Raw genomic sequence first — 21,808 nt, forward strand, 5'->3', positions numbered from 1 at the left:
CCAGGAAGATGCTTTATAAAGAATCCATACAATCTTTGCCACTAGAACTGAGTCAGGAAACCTCTTAAAGGAGCTGCGGCACTCCTGTTAGCCTCCAGCAAACAGAACCTATCCCAAAAAATGTGACTACCAAGAAGCTGAGCTAAACACTCTCTGTCTGTCTCTGTCTCTGTCTCTGTCTCTGTCTCTGTCTCTCTCTCTCTCTCTCTCTCTCTCTCTCTCTCTCTCTGTGTGTGTGTGTGTGTGTGTGTGTGTATGTGTGTGTTTAGAATTCCTTTTTAAGCTCTCTCTGGTTTTGTATCCATGTAGTCAGCCCACATTGGCACACCAATTTGTAAGCAGGGGCTACTTGTTTGTTTCTCAGCCACCCAGAAATAATTACACAGATACTGCATTAATTAAAACACTGCTTGGTCAATCACTTAGGTGTATTGCTAGCTAGCACTTATATCTTAAATTAACTCATGTCTATTAATCTGTGCATCACCATGAGGTCATGGCCTCCTGACAAGGTTCCAGTGGGCTTCTGCAGGCATCTGTCTCCTTCGGCAGCTACATGATGCTTCTTTGGTTTTCTTTCCACCTCTATCTGCCAGGAATTCCCAGCTCGCTCTATTCTGCTAAGCTACAGTCCAAAACAACTTTATTTATTAACAAATAAAAACAACACATAGACAGAAGGACTGCCCACATCATTTGGTGGTGGTGTTTTGTCCCAGAACTAAAAAGCCTAGGTAAGACAATGAACTATATTCCTTGCACAGCTATTCACAGAATGGCAGAGGGTTAAAAGTTAACCAAAGATAGTATGAAAGACTACGTAAGATCTCTCCTAATAAAGTCAAACATAGGTGGAGCTGAGTAAAATTCTTGCTGTTTTTGTAGGAAGTTACTGGCACTTCAGTCAATCTCAGCATTATTTGGCTTACCTGCATGTGTTAATGTCTAGAGGGCTCAGGGCAAAGCTTAGGTTTTATCTAGTACCACTGCAAAAACAAAAACATAAATATCCATGAATTTTAAAATTAAATTAAGTGGTGTGAGGTTGAAAATGTCTCCGAAATTTAATTTAGATTTTGCAAATGCTTCATACAGAGCTGCTTCTCTCCATTGAAAAACAATTTTTTTCATAGGATCAGATGGGAGTTCTATGATCTAGTATTTCTGGCTATAAAACATGTTTTAATGATGCCAGTTAGCTTGAGAATTGTAAAACCAATAGTTATCACTCTCCAAGTAAGACCAGAAAAGAGTTGTTCTCAGAGCAAAGCAAATATGGAGTAGGCTAAATCTTAGCTCCAGGTATGATAACTCCTTTCAAGTCCAGGTTGACCCGTGTTCACCAGAGCTGTCATTCACTGATAAGGAATTTGCAGTCTGGTTTCCAGGTATGGATCGCATGTGGAAAAGGAGAGCATGTGTATTCGCCTCATGAACTCTTTAATTATCAATGCAAGGACTGTGTCTGTCTGCTTTTCTTTGGTCCTACCTTTGTTGAAATAAAGTATTCCCCTCTCCCTTTGATGCACCAGTAAATGGCCTACCACACACAAGGAGGATTGAAAGCATGAAGAGTGTCAAATCTTGTATCATGTCACAAATCACAACTGTAACTTTTGCATTTGGAGGTAAGATTTGAAAATTGTTATGAAATGCCTTTTCTCCTTCTTCACAAATTCAGAGATAGTAGGTTTATTACCTTAGTGTAACTTTTGGTAGATTGAAATTCTCTTGTTTAGAGGCCATTCTTAGTAAAACCAAGTTACATTGAACACAAACCACTGTAAAGCCATGAAAGGTTGAGCTTATACCTGAGTTGAGGATACTGTAACTAATTGGTGGGTAATATGCAAAGCAAGTAGATACTGGACTGGGTTTGAATAATGCTGTGTATTTAGTGGAATGAGGTGGCAAAAGATTTCATTTGATGAGTTATACCATCACATCTTTTAAGCTTACTTTGCATCTGGAATTACCAATTAATAGTTTTGGATTGCAATTTGATTATGAGTAACAGAATACAGAAAGTGAAACTTCAGGTAAGCAGGGACTGTATTTGACAAATACTCAATTCTCATTTAAAAAATGAATTAATGAATGAAGAACTTTTGCAAGATACTATCTTATCTGTTTTCGCATATATAATTTTATTAACTTTTCATTTGACACCCACAGTCAAAGACCAAGAAACTTAGAACAAACTTTCCTCGTTACTCCAGGGTTGAAAAACTAATGCATTACAGAGGTAGGATTTGATTTCCATAAACTTGTCAACTTACTTAACTAGTACAGAGAAAGCAGGGGACAGGAAGACTGAGCCTAAGGTGTGTTAATTTGTGAATTTGGTTATATATTAAAGATGTTTGGGTTTAAGATTGATCATGTAAAGCAGAATAAATTACTTTGCAATGGAAATCGACGAGAGAGCTAACGTATATATTTGGGCAATTTTCATTGAAACATTGCAACTTTGGAGTTTTGATATTATTACACAAATTCAGTAATGTGTTTCAAAGCATGGAAGACTCCCCAAATCATGCAGTTATTAATCTGAAAGAGTTTTCAAGTCATATCATGAATGATATATTTGTATCTATGACCAAGATTAACTTCAGTTATGAGTTTTTTCCTTCATTGGTCTAACTTCTAAAAGAGCATGCACATTTTTTTGGGACGCAACATACTAAAATACCTACAGTTTAAGACAATATATTTCTAAACTGGTGATATTCTAGCTTCCTTGCAGACTGACCCCTTATGCTTCATGGAGAAAGTCTTAGGGTGCAATGTAATGGTATTGTTAAGAAATATAGCTGAGCCTTGGATTTGGCAGATTTATTTTTCACAAACTATTGCATTACTTTGCAATACTATACACTGCTCTTCAAGCAGAACTCTGATTTTAAGCTCCCTGTATTACCTAAAAAACAAGTATTTTAAGCTATGCTGGTACTGCCTGACAGTCGACAGCTCTGTTTTGTCAGTGTTCCTAATTTTCCACTCTGTCAATTGAAGAATTTATTATACTTACCCTGATTCTTTTAGAGAAAAAATAGAATGATAAGTAAAAAAAAAAAATGTGGGTTTCATAAACTTCAAAAATCAAGACAAAGATTGAAATAATTGGCTATGTAAAAAGTGGTGATTTTTTTTGCTTCAGTTGAATATTCAGCAAATTGTGTGCTCAATTATAAGGGAAAAGAGCAAAGTTAAAGAGTATGTATAAAATTCTGAAAATAGAATACTCCAAACTGAGTCTTAACATACTATTGTACTTTAGAAGTTTTATATGGATCTAGTTTTGTCTTCAAGGTCTAAAATTTTCTTTTCACTTTAGTAATTTGAGTGCTTTTTTTTTTTTACTTAAGGAAGAAATAATAACTGAAGATAGAGGCTGTTTTGGCTCAATTGTGTGTTACCCATTAAAATTCCCGTCTTGTAAATGGAGACTGCTCATTTGTTCCCTGCTGCCCAGATCTGAATAATCACACAGAAACTATATTAATTACAACACTGGCCAATAGATTAGGCATATTCCTAGCTATCTCTTACATCTTAAATTAACCAATTTCTATTAATCTATGTATCACCATGAGGCTATAGTCTATCAGTAAGGTTTTGGCATCTGTCTCCTTTGACAGTTGCATGGTGTCTCTTTGACTCTTCCTACACTCTCTAAATATCTCTGTGTGGATTTCCTGCTTGGCTTTCATATGCTAAGCCACTTAAAACAGCTTTATTCATTAACCAATAAAAGCAACACATACAGAAGGACATCCCACATTCCCATCCTGGTCAGGGCTTGGTATTAGCAAGAAATGAATCTCCGCAAGATCCTACAGTATACTCACTCAAAATATTTTACTCATGATGAGTCTGCAGAACTCTGCCCTTTACATCTTGGTTCCTGTATGTTCCAGATGCATATAGAGTATTTATTCAAAATTAGCTAAATCTCAGTAAAAGGTTTCAATATTTTTGAGAATTATATATATGATTTTTTAAATGATTTCCAGCCCTTCTTTTACTCTAACTCTTCCTGTGTCTCTCTCCCACAACCCCCCAAATTTATGGCCTCTTCTTCTTCTTCCTCATTATCACAACATGCACACAAACACACACACACACACACACACACACACACACACACACACACACACACCACACACTCATATATATATAGTGATTCCTTATATATACATTATCTCTATGCCTCTCTCTACTGCCTCCAGTTTTTTGCATCCCTTTCCACAAGCACTCAAATTCATGACATCTTCATTATCACAACACACACATATATTCATACATACATACTTATACATACATAGACACACAAATAGTCACTCCTTATATATGACTAATTTATTCATATTATTTCAATCCTCCTTCTGCTCTCATCCTATAAATACACACACACACACATGTATATATGTAGGTCCTTTTACATAGTCCTTGTACATACATGAATGTTGGACTGCTCACTTAAGATACAGTAACAGAACATTTTAAAAAGTTAACTTGACAGAATTCAGTTATTCCTTTAAAGTTTTGTGATAATTATGCATCATTTGCCTTCACTTGGTCAAGTATAACGTTATGCACTTGAAGATACCACATATGGTTCTAGTTGGTTCAAGGCCAGGGGTCTCTTCATCTCAGATATTTTCATATAATTCATTCATTTGCAGGAAACCTGTAGATTTGACTTGGCCTTAGGTCACTCTTCACATTTTCTAGAAAAATATTTATATTTTTTCCATTGTGATGCTAGTTTACTCAAAATAGCTCCACCCAGTTCCACATCTCAAGGTCTGGATTTTAATATACCCCATCAGTTCCTCCCTTCTCATTTCTTCCACACAAGCCTCATTTTTCATTATTTTTTTTTACTTTGATTCATTAATGAAATCAAATCCATCTTCTTGGCATATCCACATAATGTTCCCTTTCATACTCAGAGGAAGGAGAAAGAAGACAAGGACATTAAAGAAGAGAGTCGGGGAGTGAAGAGGAAGGATAGATGATGGCAGAGGAAGCATGAGAGAGGGGAGAGAAGGAGAGAACACCTGAAGAAGAAGATACTAGAGGTCAGAGAAGTCTTGGGTATTCCACACGTCATTGTGTGAATCTGCACTCATGATCATTATAACATGGAGATGGCTGGGTGCTATTCACAGCTTCACAAGCAACCCAGGTGAGAGGACTTTCTCCAGCCATGGGTACTCTGTCTGTGTATCCGTCTGTCTCTGTCTCTCCTGCCCTAGTGTAACTTAAATAAGATTTATTTCTGTACCAATACCAAGGAAAAGGTGAACCTTTGTCTCTTATTGAGAAGAAACTTTCTTTAGACAGAAGATTCTCTCTCAATGCCAGTTCCCTATATCCCAGAGTCAACATTAGCTTACTGAAGACCTGGAAATTCTAGGTCTACTTTGTTGTCCTCTACTCGGCCTGGAGCATGTTGGCTTGACCATATAGAATTTACTCGTCTTTATATGAAAAATTTCAGCTGTTCGTTAAGTCCTGTGCCCTTCTCACAGACCTCCATCAGGCACAAACTCCTCTTCAGTTGTGCAAATTGAGTAAGTTTCACTTGATAGCATTGCTACTGAAGGAGCAGAGGAATGACATACAGAATATTTAATGTCATAACAGTGCTGTGGATCAGCTAAAATTAGGAATTGCAGTTCCTCCTTTGGTGACTTCTCCCCTCATTTTAAATTCACCTTAAGTTCATATAGTTGGATCTCAATTAAAGATACTAAAATAAAATACATATAGTCTTTCTGTCTGTCTGCTTATCTATAAATCTGTCTATCTATCTATCTAGCTATCTGTCTGTCTATCTGTCTATTGTTTTGGTTTTGGCAAAATCAACACCCACGATATCCTTCTAAACTTATGAATCTGCAATTACAAGATCATTTACGAATTTCCAAAAGCCTGTGAACAAGACAAAGGAGAGTGTCATTGTAGACAGAATGCAGCATTTGCATGCAACTTTCTCAGGAGTCCCTCCCTGCATCTTGAGTATTAGTTTCTTACAGGGGACAGGTCTGAGGAAAAAGAAATTGTCCCTGTGATGTGTCAGGTTCACATCAATTTTTCTAAGTCTCAAGAGAAAATTTTTTCCTTTTCCTGTCAGAATATGAGCAAGTAATAACCCCGAAGATTTTTTTTTCTGACAGTCCCTGGAGCTGAAAAATCTTGTCAGAGACTGATTTGAACCACCTGAGGATGTCTACTCATGATGTGCTATACTTACTTATGCAGGCATCTTCAGGAAGGGCTATGCAGAAGAATCTCAGGCTGCACCAGAGGGCTTATATTAGCATTTATTTATTCCCACAAACACTTAATTGTGTCCAAATGCAAATACCAGTTAAGAACAGTGAAGTAACTATTTATTCTGTCCTTGTAGACAGCTTGATAATTGTAAGGAAATGCACTGAAAAACACTAATAGTTTCTATCTTAATACAGAGCACACTTACCAAGTATTAGTTCCCATTTTCTTTTATTTAGATAAAGAATGAAGTGCTGGGAGGACATTACTGTATATATTGTGTTTTCATCAATGATCATGGTGGCTCACATCTTCTTATCATACTAAGTCATTTTGACACAAATGAAAAGAAAAAATGTCTTGGAGATTAAAAGGGAAAAATAATAAAAAATGAAGATAAGTGCTAGGCTTTGCGGTGCTAGAAAGTATGGAGTACAGATTCTAATTACATCATTCATTAGTAAGAGTACAGGGCCCCTGAGAGAGCAGATGGATTGTGTGATGGAACAGAGACTTGGAAGGTGGAGCAAAGTCAGCCAGCATGGAGCTCAGTAAAAGAAGCACGTGACTCAGTACAGAACTCCCTTTAGGAGGAACCTCCTGTTGGAGGACAGTGGGGGCTACCTACCTCTGATAGTCACCATGCTGATGAAGACAGTAGGTATGCAGAGAAGTTATTGTGATCCAAGATCTGTGATCCTGTCTGTAAGTACTCAAGATTCAGTCAGGATACAGCGCGTATGGTGACTTTACACAGAATGAAACTCGTTCTCTCAATTACTTCAACCTTACCCAATCATATGCTTTATTTGATTTTACAAGCATCCTTCTTTAAAACACCAGTGGACACTGATATTGCCTAAATTACACATTACCTAAATAGATCTATATAGTCAAAGCTCTGGCAAAATACCACTGAAATTTTTTTTTCCAAAAAATAGAAAATTACAAACAGCTTTTGTTCCATCTTAAAATCTGTATGGAGCCACAAAACCTCTTTGCTTTCTACAAAATTCTTGAATAAAATTAACAAAGCAGGAGGCAGCTTCTACTTGGTTTGAAATCAATCAAAGAGTTGTAACCAAAAGAGCATTGTATTGGCATAAAAAGAGATTTACAGGTCAGAGAACACACTATAGAGTGTGGTACAATCCATGTGTTTGTAGACAAGTGACATTTGACCAGTGTGCTATGAACATATATTGGAGGGGAAAAAAGGACAGTTGCTGTAAAAATTCATCCTGGAAATATTGGACATGTGCATACAAAGGAATGAATCCAGATTCCTGCATCTCACTGTTGGGAAAAAAATGAAATAAGCTAAATTACACAATATAAGATATTAATCTGTGATACAGAACTACTCCAAAAAGCCTACAAACGTGTATTTAGGACACTAGAATGGGAAAGAAAGCAAGGAATCAAAAGGAAATTAGACACTGGGGTTCTATCAACTGAAAAGCTGAACATAAAAGGTAGCAACAGCGGTCTACCAAAGACGAGATGGTGTTTGGAGACTGTGTATATGAGAAGGGGTTAATATCCAGACTACATAAGCAAATCAGACTCACAGAAACATCTAAGGCACAAGAAAAACAGAAATGTGACTAATTGATTGAAATTATTCATTCAAAAGAAGATGTACTCATATTCAGTGGATGTCTGGAAAAGCAAAGCAAAACTATAATGAGACATCATTTCATTCCAGCAAGAATAGTTAATATGCTAATATTAATAATATATTATGTAGTTTATATAATTTATATTCTAATAAGAATAATTAATTATTATTAGATATTCTTGTTGGAATAAAAAATGAGTGTGTGTGTATGTGAATGTGTGTGTGTTGAGGATATATGTAAATAAGAACACTGAAAACTGATGTTGGAAGTGTAAAATGGAACCAATAAGAAAATATTATGGAGGTTTAATTAAATTTAACACAGAACTATCATGAACTCACAGCCAAGAATACCAAAGCTGCCTGTGTGTCCCCCCACTATATCAAAGGACTTCGCCACTCCCATATTTATCGCAACATTATTCATGATAGTCAAGAAATGGAAACTAGAAAGGTGCCTGCATACTATTAAATGCTCAGACAAATAAGGCTCTCTCATTTGAAAACAACTTTGTATTAGACACTTTTGTTTGCTGTCACAAAATGTCAGAAAAACAAAGGAGTTGGAAGGATTTCTTTTGGGTTGTGGGTATCAGAGGTTTCAGTCCTGGCTGAGATTGATTCAGTATTTTGGACCCAAAGCAAGGCAGTATATTGTGGCAGAAGCCTGTTGCTAGAGCAAAGATTTTCAAATCACTGGGTTCAAGTAGGAGAGAGAGAGAGGAGAAATGGGAAGACATTAGTGATAAGGATAAATTTATATTTAGGGAGAATTATTAAGTTCTGGCATGCTACAGATTAGTAGGGCTAATATACATAATATTTGCTATATTTTTTTGAAAATGAAAGATTTAGAATGTTTTCATGGTCTAGTAATGCTAAAGGAGGAAATCTGCTTACTTTGATTTAAACATTATGGAAATGTCACATGACACACCATTATTATGCATGTCTGATTTTCTATTTTTATTTATAATTTTATCTCATTTGTATGAGTGCTTTTCCTAAATGTTTGTAACTGCACTATATATGTGCAGTGCCAATGGTGTACAAGACAGCATCAGATCTCCTGGAGTGGAGTTACAGACAGTTGTGAGCATACCAGGAACTGAACTTGGGTCCCCTAGCAAGAGGTGATTTTAACTGCAGACACAAACACATTTCTCACATATCCATTTTTTAAAAGTAATTCAAACTTAAATGAGAAAGCTTTGAAAGACTCTACCTTTGCATTCCTGCTTTAACTAGGCTAGTATCAAATTTAACCCCTTGCTTCAAACACCTATATTTTTTGACAAACTATATAGACAACTGTTTTCCAGTATTGAGTATGAGGAGAAATAATATGGTGAGCTGTGGAAGCAGGAAAATATGCCTGTCCTTCAGTACGGACACTGCTAGCTTACTTCATGTGTGTGACATAACACAAAATACTGCCAAGAGTATCTAAGTGGGGTGACAACATCAGTCATTTACCTTCACGTTGTGGAAGAGACTTCCAAGTAACAGTAAGGTTCAGGTGTCAAATATATTTCTTCTATTAGCAAGGTAGTGAGAATTACTTCTGTCTTATCCTGATGGTCAAGGTCATCTTTCCAAATCAAGATAATCCTATTTGCCTAATTTGCCATTATCTTGACAAAAAAGAGCTTAGAGTGCAGTAGTTTTCATTCCACAAATTTGAACAGAACTTTCTATGGCAGGATCTTCCCTTTTTGGAGGTTAGTATCTCAAAAATCACAGCATACATATTTCAATACCAACTGCCTGGGTGATTTTATGACAAATATGTTAAAGGGGGTTTCATTTCTAATTTTACTCTTTACTTTTTATGTTTACGTAATAAATTGCATAACCTTGGTGGTTTCAGATGGTACTCATGCCGTTCTATAGGCCAGAATGTGGCATAACCAGAGTTTAAGATTGATATCAGAAGTAAGACTAAATCCTAGACTAGGGGGCGTGTAGGAAAAACTCACTCTTAAGTTCTTCTATTTTTCTTAAGTAATTTATCCTCTGTGGTTGTATCCACTACAACTAAGGTGATACCTTACTATCCAGAGGGTGACATTTTAAGCTTATGGATGCCATCTACATCCCTTCACAAAAGCCTCTTCTGCCTTCAAGAAAGAGCTGTACCCCAATTCTTCTCGAAGCTCTTCTATCACCAGTTGAGGAAGAGTTTCCACTTTGAAAGGGCTCTTGATCCTAGGTTAGGCTTCCTAGATTATTGCCATTTTATAGTTAAATGAGCTGTTGTGTGACAAATCTTACTGGGGAAATGCAAGATATGTGTCTACTCACACCAGAAAGTAAGCCCATGATAGACCAAAGTAACAACTGCACTAAAGTCCAGCGTGGTGAACTAATGAGTTTTACTGGGGTTACTCACAGGAATATTGGTGAGGAGTTACTTAAAGGAGCAGAAATGACTCCAATACATGAAGTCCACCCCAGCATGTGTGGTAGTTTACTAAAGTTGACAACTTAAGGTACACAGAACAACAGCCTTAATGGTTTGGAGAGTGTCTTTCACATGGCTCAGACAGTATGAACCTCTTCCAGGCAGCTCTTCTGGTCTTTTTCTTCCATAGACATTTTGGCAGTTCTCTGCTTTTTACAGGCAGTTAGGCTTGTCTGAAAGTGATCTTAGGAGCCTTTATTGCTTATATGTTTTCAAGGAGTATGGGACCTAATGGATCCGGTCAATTTCAGGGACTTCTTGGAACGATTTTGAGTTGTTTACTTTCTATCTTAAGGAGCTTTCTAGCAGGATGGAATATAGTAACCTTGAAGGGAACTGCTGTGCAGCCGCTATATGGTGCAGACTAGTTTTAGGAGTGAAATGTATCATATCCTTAACCTGGAAATTATGCAGGTTGTATATTCAGGACTGTGGAATGACAAGGTAATTAAGGAGGCTGACTTAGACTTTGGTATTACATACCCATTGGCCTATAGATTCTTCCTATTTAGGGAGAGCAATGTATACTTGGTTATTTTACCATGTCCATTGTCACCTGAGAATAGTTCTTATTCTTATAAAGCTGGGATTTTGAGTGGTTGCATAACTCATACCTTTATTATGATGCTCCACACTACAAACTTCTGGATGATATAAGCAAAACCTTTGCACCATTTTATTGTGTCCTATACCTTTTTTACATAATGTGGGTTATGCAGCCAACAGTACTGTGGAGGACATGTGGTAAGATCCGAATCTGATCCAATTACTGTCAAAATGAACCTTCATATCTTTTAGAATATAAGGTCCCCAATTCATGGTAATCTTTGTTTAATATTAGTATATGATATCATGTGGGGAACTTTATTGTGTTGGGTATCAGGAATAGCTAGAACAATTTTAGTGTATGAAGACTCATGCTATTAGTTCAAACATAATTTCTATCTTTGCTACTGTGGCTGCTCACTTCATAAGGCCTGTAGGCCTACACTTGGATGTCTGATAATAGAAGCTGACAGATAGCAACTGGCTGCATCTTTTGGTCCAGCTCAATTGTTGTGTCCTTCCATAAGTTGATGCTCCATGCTAGTTAATAATGATTGACAGTTTTTCATGTTCTGCTCAGTCTCATTTGTCTATTCACAAAGCTGTGATTCTGACATTTTTTCCCAAATTTTTCAACATTTTTCCATACTCCTTTACACACAAAACACACACACACACACACATATATACATATGTTATATAACTATATTGTGTAAATATATGAACACACACATGCAAGATTGGCTACCTCTCGTTTCCCTCACAGAAGATGAAGAGGTGCACATAATTCACCACGTGTTGCTTTTCCACAGCATGGTCTCTCAGTGTTGTCCCTGGTAACATGAGCACGCACCTGCCTCAGTGATACCTCTGTAAGCAAAGCATAGGTGCTTTGTTTCATAGTAGTGAGATGGACATCATAAGCTACTGCAGTCCAAGTCATGCCCAGGGGCAATGAAAGAGAGATGAGAACTGGATCTCACAATTGTCATTCTATTGATCTTGCTTCTTTATTGATTGCCTTGTTTTCTGGGAATTAAGATAAAATCAGATCCTGCTGGGGTCATATGTCCCCATTCTGAGAGGAGAGCCTTTGGTATTTTATCTTCTTTGAACAAAGAAGAGGGCTTGTTTCTTGCTGAAATGGAGGATTTGGCTGCTTTTGTGACTCTGAAGGTTAGGGACATCTTTAGATTCAGTACTTGAGTGTCATCCACCCTGAGGTACCTATCTCATTTGTGGAGACCCATTTTTTTTCTAGGCAGAGCTCTGAGGTTACCATAGCAGACATATATTGGTTAAAGTTTAATTGTTTGGGGAATCTCACCCACTCCAGGGATACTTTTCACCTAGATATTTGCTTCTGTTGTTGTTTTGCTACAAGAGATGAAGGGTCCTTGATGTGGCACTAAGGATGCCTTTGGGCTTTCACACTTACTTTTTTCTTATCAATCAATACACTCAGCTTTATGGGATTCTTTTTCAAATGTACCATTAGTGCTTAATATTGGTCATGAACTCCATGGTCTTTAGAGTTACTATTCTTACATTTCTCAAATGTCGACATAATGTCTTTCGGCTAATGCATTTCCTTGCAACAATATATCATGACAGTTGGCCACTAGAGAAACTTTCGTAATTACACTGATATCTTGGCTCTAGAGTTAACTTTTGTGCCTACTATCAGTGCTAGGATATTTATTACCTTCTGTATGGCTGAATGATACACCTGCAGAAATATCTCAGTGTCTGTTAATATACATTCTTGACACAAACTGCCACAGGTAGGGTTCTCTGGAACCAGAGGTTAACATGAAGAGCACTAATTATAGAGTGTTTGTGATATCTATATGAGCAGGAGAGGAGGGAAAGAAAGGAGGTTTGGGCAGAGAGGGAATGTGACTCGTAATTCAGTGCCACCAAGAATTCAGCCACTTCACAAGAGCTTTAGAATCAAGATGACACCTCTCAGTTGTTCAGAGGTGGATTTAGGGAAATTGGTCCATCCAGAAAACTTCCACAACTACTCTTCAATCAAGTTGTATGTACAGACAGTCTAAGAAAAGGAGCAGTCTTGTAGAGGATGCAACTTTGCTTAGCCACAGGATCCCCCCAACCCAGGGCTAGTAGGCATGGGATAACCTCATTAGACAAACTACCGAACATCAAAGAATGTGAGCTTCTCATGCTTGAAGGAGGACCTGGGTGGCATATTATAATTTCTAACTAATATGTGGGCATTTCAATATAGAAGCTCCATAGGAAAAGCACAAATATCACTTTCTCCTTATCTGTAGTTTCTTATGTTTCCTATACCAGGAAACTACCACCTTTGAACAAGATAACCTTTAATTTCAAATTCCATGTAATGGAGAAAATGAACATATCTTATAGTGCTGTTGTTGTTTTATACTCAATACTTCAAAAGCAAGCACAGATAATTGCAGAATTATAAGAAATTTTATTTAGCTCCTTAAATGCCTTTGTTTAGAAATAGTTCAGAAATTATCCTGTTTATCTAAACTGCTGATAAGATAAAAACATTGCCTTATAAAATCCACAGAATGAAGTGTTTGCAGATTTTTGGGTTATTGTTTTTAAAAACTCACAGACTTCTGTAGTGTGTGTTCTCAGATCTCTTAGCTTTTACTTCATTGACTTCATAGTTCTCTCTGCAACTTTCTTGTGGTTTAAAAATGATCCATCCCCAAACACCAAAGCAACCTGGTTCAGCTCTTAACTGATTCCCAAACTTCAAAACATTTTGCCCAGACTGCTTTTTAATTCCCCGTGGGCCAACATTTTCCTGCTGCAAGCCTCTGTTGACTGATTGTAATAGCTCCTGATTGAAGTCCACTGCTAGTGACTCCGTTTTGTTTTACATGAGTCTTATGACAGTTAATTTACTACACAACAGAGCAACTATTGATGATGGAAATGTCAGAGGTCTAAAGCTCAAACTTGATTACTAAAAATCCAAGTATTTGTATTCATCTTTGTACAATTGTTATGGCAATGATTAACTATCCAAATTGTCCTTTTCATTTGTTTTCCAGATGATGAAAAACAAAATATTCTTACATTTGTACTGAGGATTATAGGCATTTGGCCCATGGCATATAATGTGCCGTTTTGTTAAGTGACTGCTATAAGCACGAACTTTTCAGAAGGAGGGAGGAGACATAAGTGAAGCCAGACTTCAGATGCCTCTACTGTATATATGTAAATCTAAAATCTCAATGGTATTGCTCAAAATCTTCACATTTGCTATAAAAAATGTTTACTTATTATCATATTAGATAGGGGCAGAAAGAAAAACAGTTGCTCGGAGAAAAGAGAAATCAGACCTCATAAATCTGGCCAACCGAACTGAATGCCTCATCTGATAGTCTCACAGCAGCGTGACACAAGCCTGGAAGGTAGTAATTCAGATCCCTTTCTGTTCCCAAATGGGCAGGAATTGAACCAGAAATTGCACACCACTGGGAACAAAGACAGTAAGCAGACTGTGGCAAGGCTTCATTTGAGGAGTTCAGTTCTCTGAAATCTGAAGGATGGAGACCCTTGCTAGGTTTGGTAGACTGCCATAAGACAGAAAGTAGTCTAAGGGAATTGGCTTTGGGAGAACATAGTACTCACAGCAAAGTATCCCCAGGACAACACTCATCTCTACCATAGTACCATGAGAACAATCAGGATCTCAACAAGTCCAGGTTAGTGGTGGCACTGCAGTTCCACTAGCAGAACAGACTGCATACAAAGATTCACTTCCAGGTGTTGCCATGGAGAAGGAAGCCTGTAGTGCTCACCTGCTGCTGCTCTGTGGCTTTTCCTCTTCGGAATTAAAGATGGCTACTCAGGGAGAGGTGTTTTCCTTCTACAAGTGGAGAATGACCAATTTTCAGTAGGCCATTCATGCACCATTATATTCACAGACTTGGCAACAGCAGAGAATGCTAAATAGCAACGAGATAGGCAAAAAGTGTCAGAACTTTTAGATGCATTACCTGATAGGTGATGGAACCTCTCTAATACAGCTGCATGGAAGCTCGGAGTCAGGTTCTCCTTGAAATGAATAGGTACTGCGTCACCAGATTTTTATGTTTGTGTGGCAAGGTAGAAACATAGAAGTCCATGCTCACAATCCAGTTTTCTTAGTATACTCATAATAAAATGTAGGTATGGAGTCTCCTATTGGTACTCACCATGGTTTCTGAGGCTGTGGAGGTCACCTTTGGGCTGAGATTACAGTCTTTTCATGACATCAAAGTCCTTTCAAGGATCTTAGGCTAAATGTCAATATCTCTCAGTATATTGATATTGATATACCCACTGTATGTGTGTGTGTGTGTGTGTGTGTGTGTGTAGGAACAACTTTCTCATGCGTTTTATAATGCTTAGAAAAATCTTTGGGTTTTACTTGCTACATGCCAATAGGGTACCTTCCTGCACATGTGACAACCCAAGATGTATTTGACATTGTCAAATGTTCCATGAGGGAAAAGAACTCCAAGTTGAGAACTACTATTCAGGATAAAAACCTATCTATCCACATACTAACCTAGTGTTCTTTGGTCATGTTTACAAACTTTGAATACAATCAACTCTCCAGGAGCTGGTATATATGAGGTGTTTGCATTCCTTCTTTCTCCTAAAAATCTCAACTCTAAAGGGGGAGTACATTTCAGACAGGGGTTGCTGAATCATTCTTGATTGTTGGTGCTTTCTGTCCTTCTTTCCTCTTGTCCCTGGATGTGTCATTCAGTCTTACCCTAGGCTTAACACCTGTCTTTACAAACCCTATGATCTCTGGCTTCCACAACTGCATTTCAATAGCTTTTCCTCATCTTCTGCTTCTCTCTATCTTTTGTGGCACATCAGTTCATCAATGACTGACAGCAGATGAGCCCTTTAGTGTAGTGAGGAGCAGCAGGCTGTGTTACTGCCGCCCCACTCCTGGCCGCCTGGTTAGCTTATGCCCCGAAATAACAACACACAAATAGTATTCATTTAAACACTGCCTGGCCCATTAGCACTAACCTCTTAATGACTAACTCTCACATTTTGATTAACCCAATTTTAGTAATCAGTGTAGCACCACGAGGGGTGGCTTACCGGTAAGATTCTAGCCTGCATCCATCTCAGAGAGGAGAGTCATGGTGACTGCTTGAGGCATCTGACTAACTTCCTTCTTTCCCAGCATTCTGTTCTGTCTACTCCACCTATCTAAATCCTGCCCTATCAAAAAGCCACGGCAGTTTCTTTATCAACCAATGAGAGTCCTCCATCACTTTAGTACTTTCTGTGTGCTTCAAATGTTCAATACATCATATGTGCAAATAGATTGTTGTCTATGTAAATCCATTATCAGACAAATTGTTAATAGCTGAACCGTTTTCCTCATGTTGGGAGTTGCCTGGCTTCATGTACAGCTCAGTGGTGAGCATTTCTTTCATTGATTACAAAGGACTTTTGCTGTGATACCTGCTGCCATAGATTGGGTTTTACAATGTTCATAAAATTTTTAGGGAAAAGTTATCAGGGATTATCAGTGAAGAGGGTGAGGGAGAAACACAGGTGTGTAATGTGAAAAGCTAAACTGTGGTAAGGACACTTCTAACCCTCTGGAATCCCTGGGATGAGTCCCATGTGATCCCAAGTTCTCTAAGATGAAGTGGAAGAATGTTATTCCCTCCTTGCTCAATTTCTCCTGTGGGTTGTCAGAGTAAATTGGTAGCTTTGGGCTAGCTGCAGTAAAGATGGGCTCTGGCGAGTTAATCTTTGAAGACTGTCTCTTGACCCAGTTCACCATTGATGCACAACATCCTTCTTTGAAGGGAATTGTTAGTGGACACTTCTCCCCCCACCCCTTTTCCCCAAAGGAAGATCAAAATCTAAGTGGGCAGAAATAAACAAATCCACTCTCAGGTTTCACTCTGGTAAAATGAAATTCTTCAAACTAAAAGGAGAAGTGGATTGGAATAGACAGTTGTGATCTCAGAACATTCTGCTTGATCCCTGGCTCCTTTGAAAAGGAAAGGTTGAGGTTGTCATGCACATTTGATTGCATGTGTGTCCTTTCTGTCAGTTGTCTTCCACTTACAATTCAGTATATCATATTCTAAGACAGTGTTTTAGAAAGGTCTTTCTTTGTAGCCCACAAGAAAGTCTTTCCATTTATGGACATTTAGGCATGCCAGAAGATAGGTGCCAGTAAGTCTGTCTGGAGTTTCTATATTGTATTAGCAATAACTTACTATCCAGGCTTTCAAGGAGGGCTCTGATCATATTATCTAAATGAAAATGGGAATACAAAATCAGCTAAGGGAATAGAATTTAGCTAAATTAGTTTAGAGATTCTCTGAGACCATTTTGTGTTATCTCTTAAGAAGAGAATTTCTGTATATGTTGAGACCAGACTTTATTTTTTTGGACAATCCTGTGCTAATAGAAAAGTTATAAGGACATTTTAAGAAACTCTTACTTTGTTTGTTTATTTTGTTTTGTTTTAATCCATTTGAGAGTATCCCACTGAATTGATGACCTGTCATCCCTGAAAATTTTCTCTTCAAAACAAAAATTCTAATGAACATGAAACCCACAATGGTGTGATGAAGCTAACCAGGAGGTGACTGTTGCCATCTCTACCTCAGATCAGGAGCAACTTCTTTATTCCTTATTCCTCAGTCCCTTATTTTCTTCTATAACAATAGTTTTGTGGATGCTGAAGCATTCCTCTGTGTCTTGGTTAGGGTCTCTATTGCTGTGATGTTATACTACGACCATAGCAACTCTTGAAAAGGAAAACATTTAGTTGGAGCGGCTTACATTTTCAGAGATTTAGTCCATTATTATCATGGTGTGACATTGTTGTGTACAAACAGAAAATTGTGTGTGCTTCAGCTGATAGTCCTACATCTTGTAAGGCAGGCAACAAGAAGTAGTCTGAGACACTGAGCAGTATCTTGAGCATACATGAGACATTAAAACCCACCTCCACAGTGGCACACTTCTTCCAATAAAACCACACACATTCCAGCAAGGTCACACCTCCTCCTAATAGTGCCACTCCCTTTGGGACCATTTTCTTTCAAACTACCACATTCCACTCTCTGGCCGCAAAGGTTTATAATGATATGATAAAGCAAAAAATCATTCCATCCATCTTCATAAGTTTCCAAAAGTCTAAAGTTCAAAGTTGTTTCTGAAATTCATGCAATCTCTTAAAGGTAATAACCTATAAAATCAAAGTTTAAAAAGCAGACCACATACTTCCAACTTATAACGGCACGGGATATTCATTAACATACCAAAACAAAGGGAAGGGAGCAGAGTAAGGAAATACTGAACCAAAGCAAGACTGAAAACCAGCTGGAAAAACCCCAAACTCTCCATCTCCATGTCTGATGTCAAAATGTTCTTCAGATCTCCAACTTTTTTTTTAATCTTTGTCAATTGCAACATACTTCTTTCTCTTAGTCTGGTGCCACTCCCTGTTAGCAGCTCTTCTTGGCAGGTATCCCACAGTTCTGGCATCACCAATATCTTGGGGTCTCCAAGGCAATCTATGCTTCAACTTCACACCACACTTTCACATAGGCCTCCAATAAGGAACACTCCTGACACATGCCTGGCCTCAGTGGCTTTCCTTAGTCATGGAGGCAAACTACATAACCCAATTCTTCCATCCCTAATTCCAGTACCATGGGGTTGAAACTGCCAAACTTTCTGCTTTTGATTGCTTCCAATCAATTGCTTGGCAGTCCTGAAACTGGATCTGTAGGCCAGGCTAGCCTCACACTCAGAGATCCAGCAGCCTCTGCCTTCCAAGTGTTGTAATTAAGTACATGTACCCTGAACCCAACACCACCACATCCTAATTTAAGCTTTTCATTTTCTTTAATTACTTTTCACAAGTTGGAAACTTAACAGGGTGGGATCGTGCCCTGAGGTCCCCACTCCCTTTATTCTATTTCTGCATCTGTTTATCTCCTTGAACATTAGATTTAGCTCCATTCCACTTCCTGGTACTCCTTTTCTCCTCAGCTTGCTCCTTTTCATTATAAATCTTTATAAGCATGAACGCTAGTGACTATGATACAGTCTATATAGGGTTGTTTTGAGATTTCCTCTGCCAACAAAATTAATCCAAATCTTTTTATTTTAGCCTCAGGCAGACTCTTGGGCAACAGCAAACAGTAGCCACTTTCTTCACTAAAATATCACAAGAATAATCTCTAGACAACATTTCTTCTCCTCTGAAACCTCTTGAGGGAGCCCTCCATAGTTCAAATCATGTTCAGAACCATTGTCTTCCCTGCTCCTACTGGCATAGCCTATTAAGCAGTTCTTAACATATTCCACTACTTTCCTAACCCAAAGTACCAATGTCTATTTTCCTCCAAACAAAAACATAGTCAGGCCCATCACAACAATATCCCAGTCCATGAAACCAACTACTATGTTAGTTAGGGGTTTTATTGCTGTGAAGAGACAAAATGTCTATGGCAATTCTTAAATTGGGGTAGCTTATATTTTCAAAGGTTTAATCCATTATCTTCATGGTGTGACAAAGTGACAGGCAGGCAGACGCGGTACTGGAGTTGATAGTCCTACCTCTCGATAGACAGGCAGCAGGCTGAGACCCTGGGCAGTATCTTGAGCGTATCTGAGACCTTGAAGCCCACCTCCACAGTGACATACTTCCTCCAACAAATACACACCTACTTCAACAATAGTGCCACTCCCTTTGGGGGCATTTTTTTTCCAAACCACCGCAGTCTGTTTGACAATCTGGAAACATCCCATATTATTCATAATTTTCAAAATCTGGTACTTTTGATTTTCAAAATGAAGATTATAAGATGACTATAAGTTTAGTGTAATTTCTCTTTGCAGATGAATCCTCATGACTTAGCTTAGCTGATGCACCTTGGGTGACAATATTTGAACATAAGAGTTGCTGCTTATCTAATATGTAGAGCACAGTTTTGATTTATTTTATCTCTGGTGGTATATTTGATCATTTGATCAAAGTAGGTTCCACTGTGCTCCTCTGTAAGTGGAGAAATGTTTTTCAAAACATAGTTTTAAAATTGTTGTTATTCCATTTCTTATCATTCTTTTCCATTTATGTATCTGTATTTTTTCTATTTTAGCCAATATGTCACACTCCAGTAATTTTACTTACACTTGTCCTCCGGCAAACAGCCTCTTCAGACAGCCTTGTTCATTTTGGGGGCCATCTTTGTCTTTCTCTGAGAACCCTCTTCCTTAATAGCACAGCCCAAAGCACCATGCTCTTCTTAAAATTAGCCTGACCAGTACCTAAGATGACTATTTCCCTTAAGAATTTTTACACCATCTCATGGAATGTAGTAGAATGGTGTTCAGAACCCAATACTAGGCACCAGAGGAGCTCTTTGCTTTTGAGAGGTCTGGCTCGCAGATGCTTTCACAATGAACAAGACTAAGAAACATAAGTATAAGTGACTATATGTATATGCAAATATGCCTTAATATCTGCGTTCATACACACATCTTAGCTATATATATAGCAAACATATGAATATATATTGTATATATATATATTGCAAACATGATTATATATATATTACATATATATATATATATATATTGCAAACATATGAATCAAGTCAGTATCTCCAGTTTCGTCATAGCACTATAGCATAATTTTTCTTCTCTTATATGTAGTCTTTTCTTCAAAAATAAGGTAAGAAAACTTAGTTTTAATATACTTAATTGGTCTGTCAAAATCTGCCTCTCTGTCCCTGGGTCTCAAAGTTAAACTTTCATAAATGCCTTTGCTTTTCGTATAGGTAATGCACACACTTCTCTAATTGGCTGTGCCTCAACTTATCCTGAGCCCATGTACTTACCCTCATAATCATGCCACTGCACCTGTGTAGGTACTCTGTTAATCATGCTTGGACTCATTTGTTAGTACTTGGTCCCTTCTTAGTGGATACTTTTTTTAACCTTGACGTGGCTCCAGTTTACCACAGTAGGATACCCTTCCTATGTACACCTTCCTCGTTTGTGTCTGCCAGAAACTCTGGTCACCACAGCTACCTACCTATCACCTTGCTCACTCCCATATTCTTGGCCCATTCCATAGCTTTTGCATTAGTGAGGATGTGGAAGAAGAGCTACTCAGTGTTTAATCCTGTTTTATAGATCCAGTTTCTGGTAATTAGTACCATTTTGAGTCTTTAAACTTAGAATATTTTGTAGATTTTGTCTAACCATAACTTAACTTGAAGTATCAATACATATATTAAGTTCCAAATAAGTTTTATTAGTATTCATTAACTGAAGTTATAAGAAAAGCTATGTGAAATGGAGCTTAACAGTAGCTACTTATGAGAACTTATTTTCTGCAAGTCTTTGACATTATATCTTCTTTATTTATAAATGGCTGTTTAAGTGTGTCTATACAAATAAGATGTTTCTTTTGGGAATAAAAATTGAGAAAACCCAGACTCTAGAAAATCATATGCTTGATCATTGAGGGATATTGCAAATTTTGTTTGTCAAGCAAAAGTGACCTAAAACATCATCTTACAAATATTTATTAAAAGACCAAAACTCCCATAGGTTCACCATTGAACCTTCATCCAGCGATGGATGGAGATGACAGAGACCCACATTGGAGAACTGGACTGAGCTCCCAAGGTCCAGATGAAGAGCAGAAGGAGGGAGAAGATGAACAAGGAAGTCAGGACCGCAAGGGATGCGTCCACCCATGGAGACAGTGGGACTGATCTAATGGGAGCTCACCAAGGCCAGCTGGACTGGGACTGAATGAACATGTGATCAAACCGGACGCTCTGAATGTGGCTGACAATGGGGCCTGACTGAGAAGCCAATGA

General features: G+C 37.9%; 1 long non-coding RNA gene across 1 annotated transcript; it reads left to right on the forward strand.

Moving 5' to 3' along the window:
• Window positions 1–1,529: 1,529 nt before the first annotated feature.
• LOC119807497 lies at window positions 1,530–21,588 on the forward strand. The gene is made up of 3 exons (XR_005284310.1): window positions 1,530–1,628; window positions 4,959–5,194; window positions 21,534–21,588. It is a non-coding gene; the product is annotated as an uncharacterized LOC119807497 (long non-coding RNA).
• Window positions 21,589–21,808: the final 220 nt, after the last annotated feature.

This window comes from Arvicola amphibius, chromosome 2, assembly GCF_903992535.2.
Source record: "Arvicola amphibius chromosome 2, mArvAmp1.2, whole genome shotgun sequence".
Taxonomy (NCBI): domain Eukaryota; kingdom Metazoa; phylum Chordata; class Mammalia; order Rodentia; family Cricetidae; genus Arvicola; species Arvicola amphibius.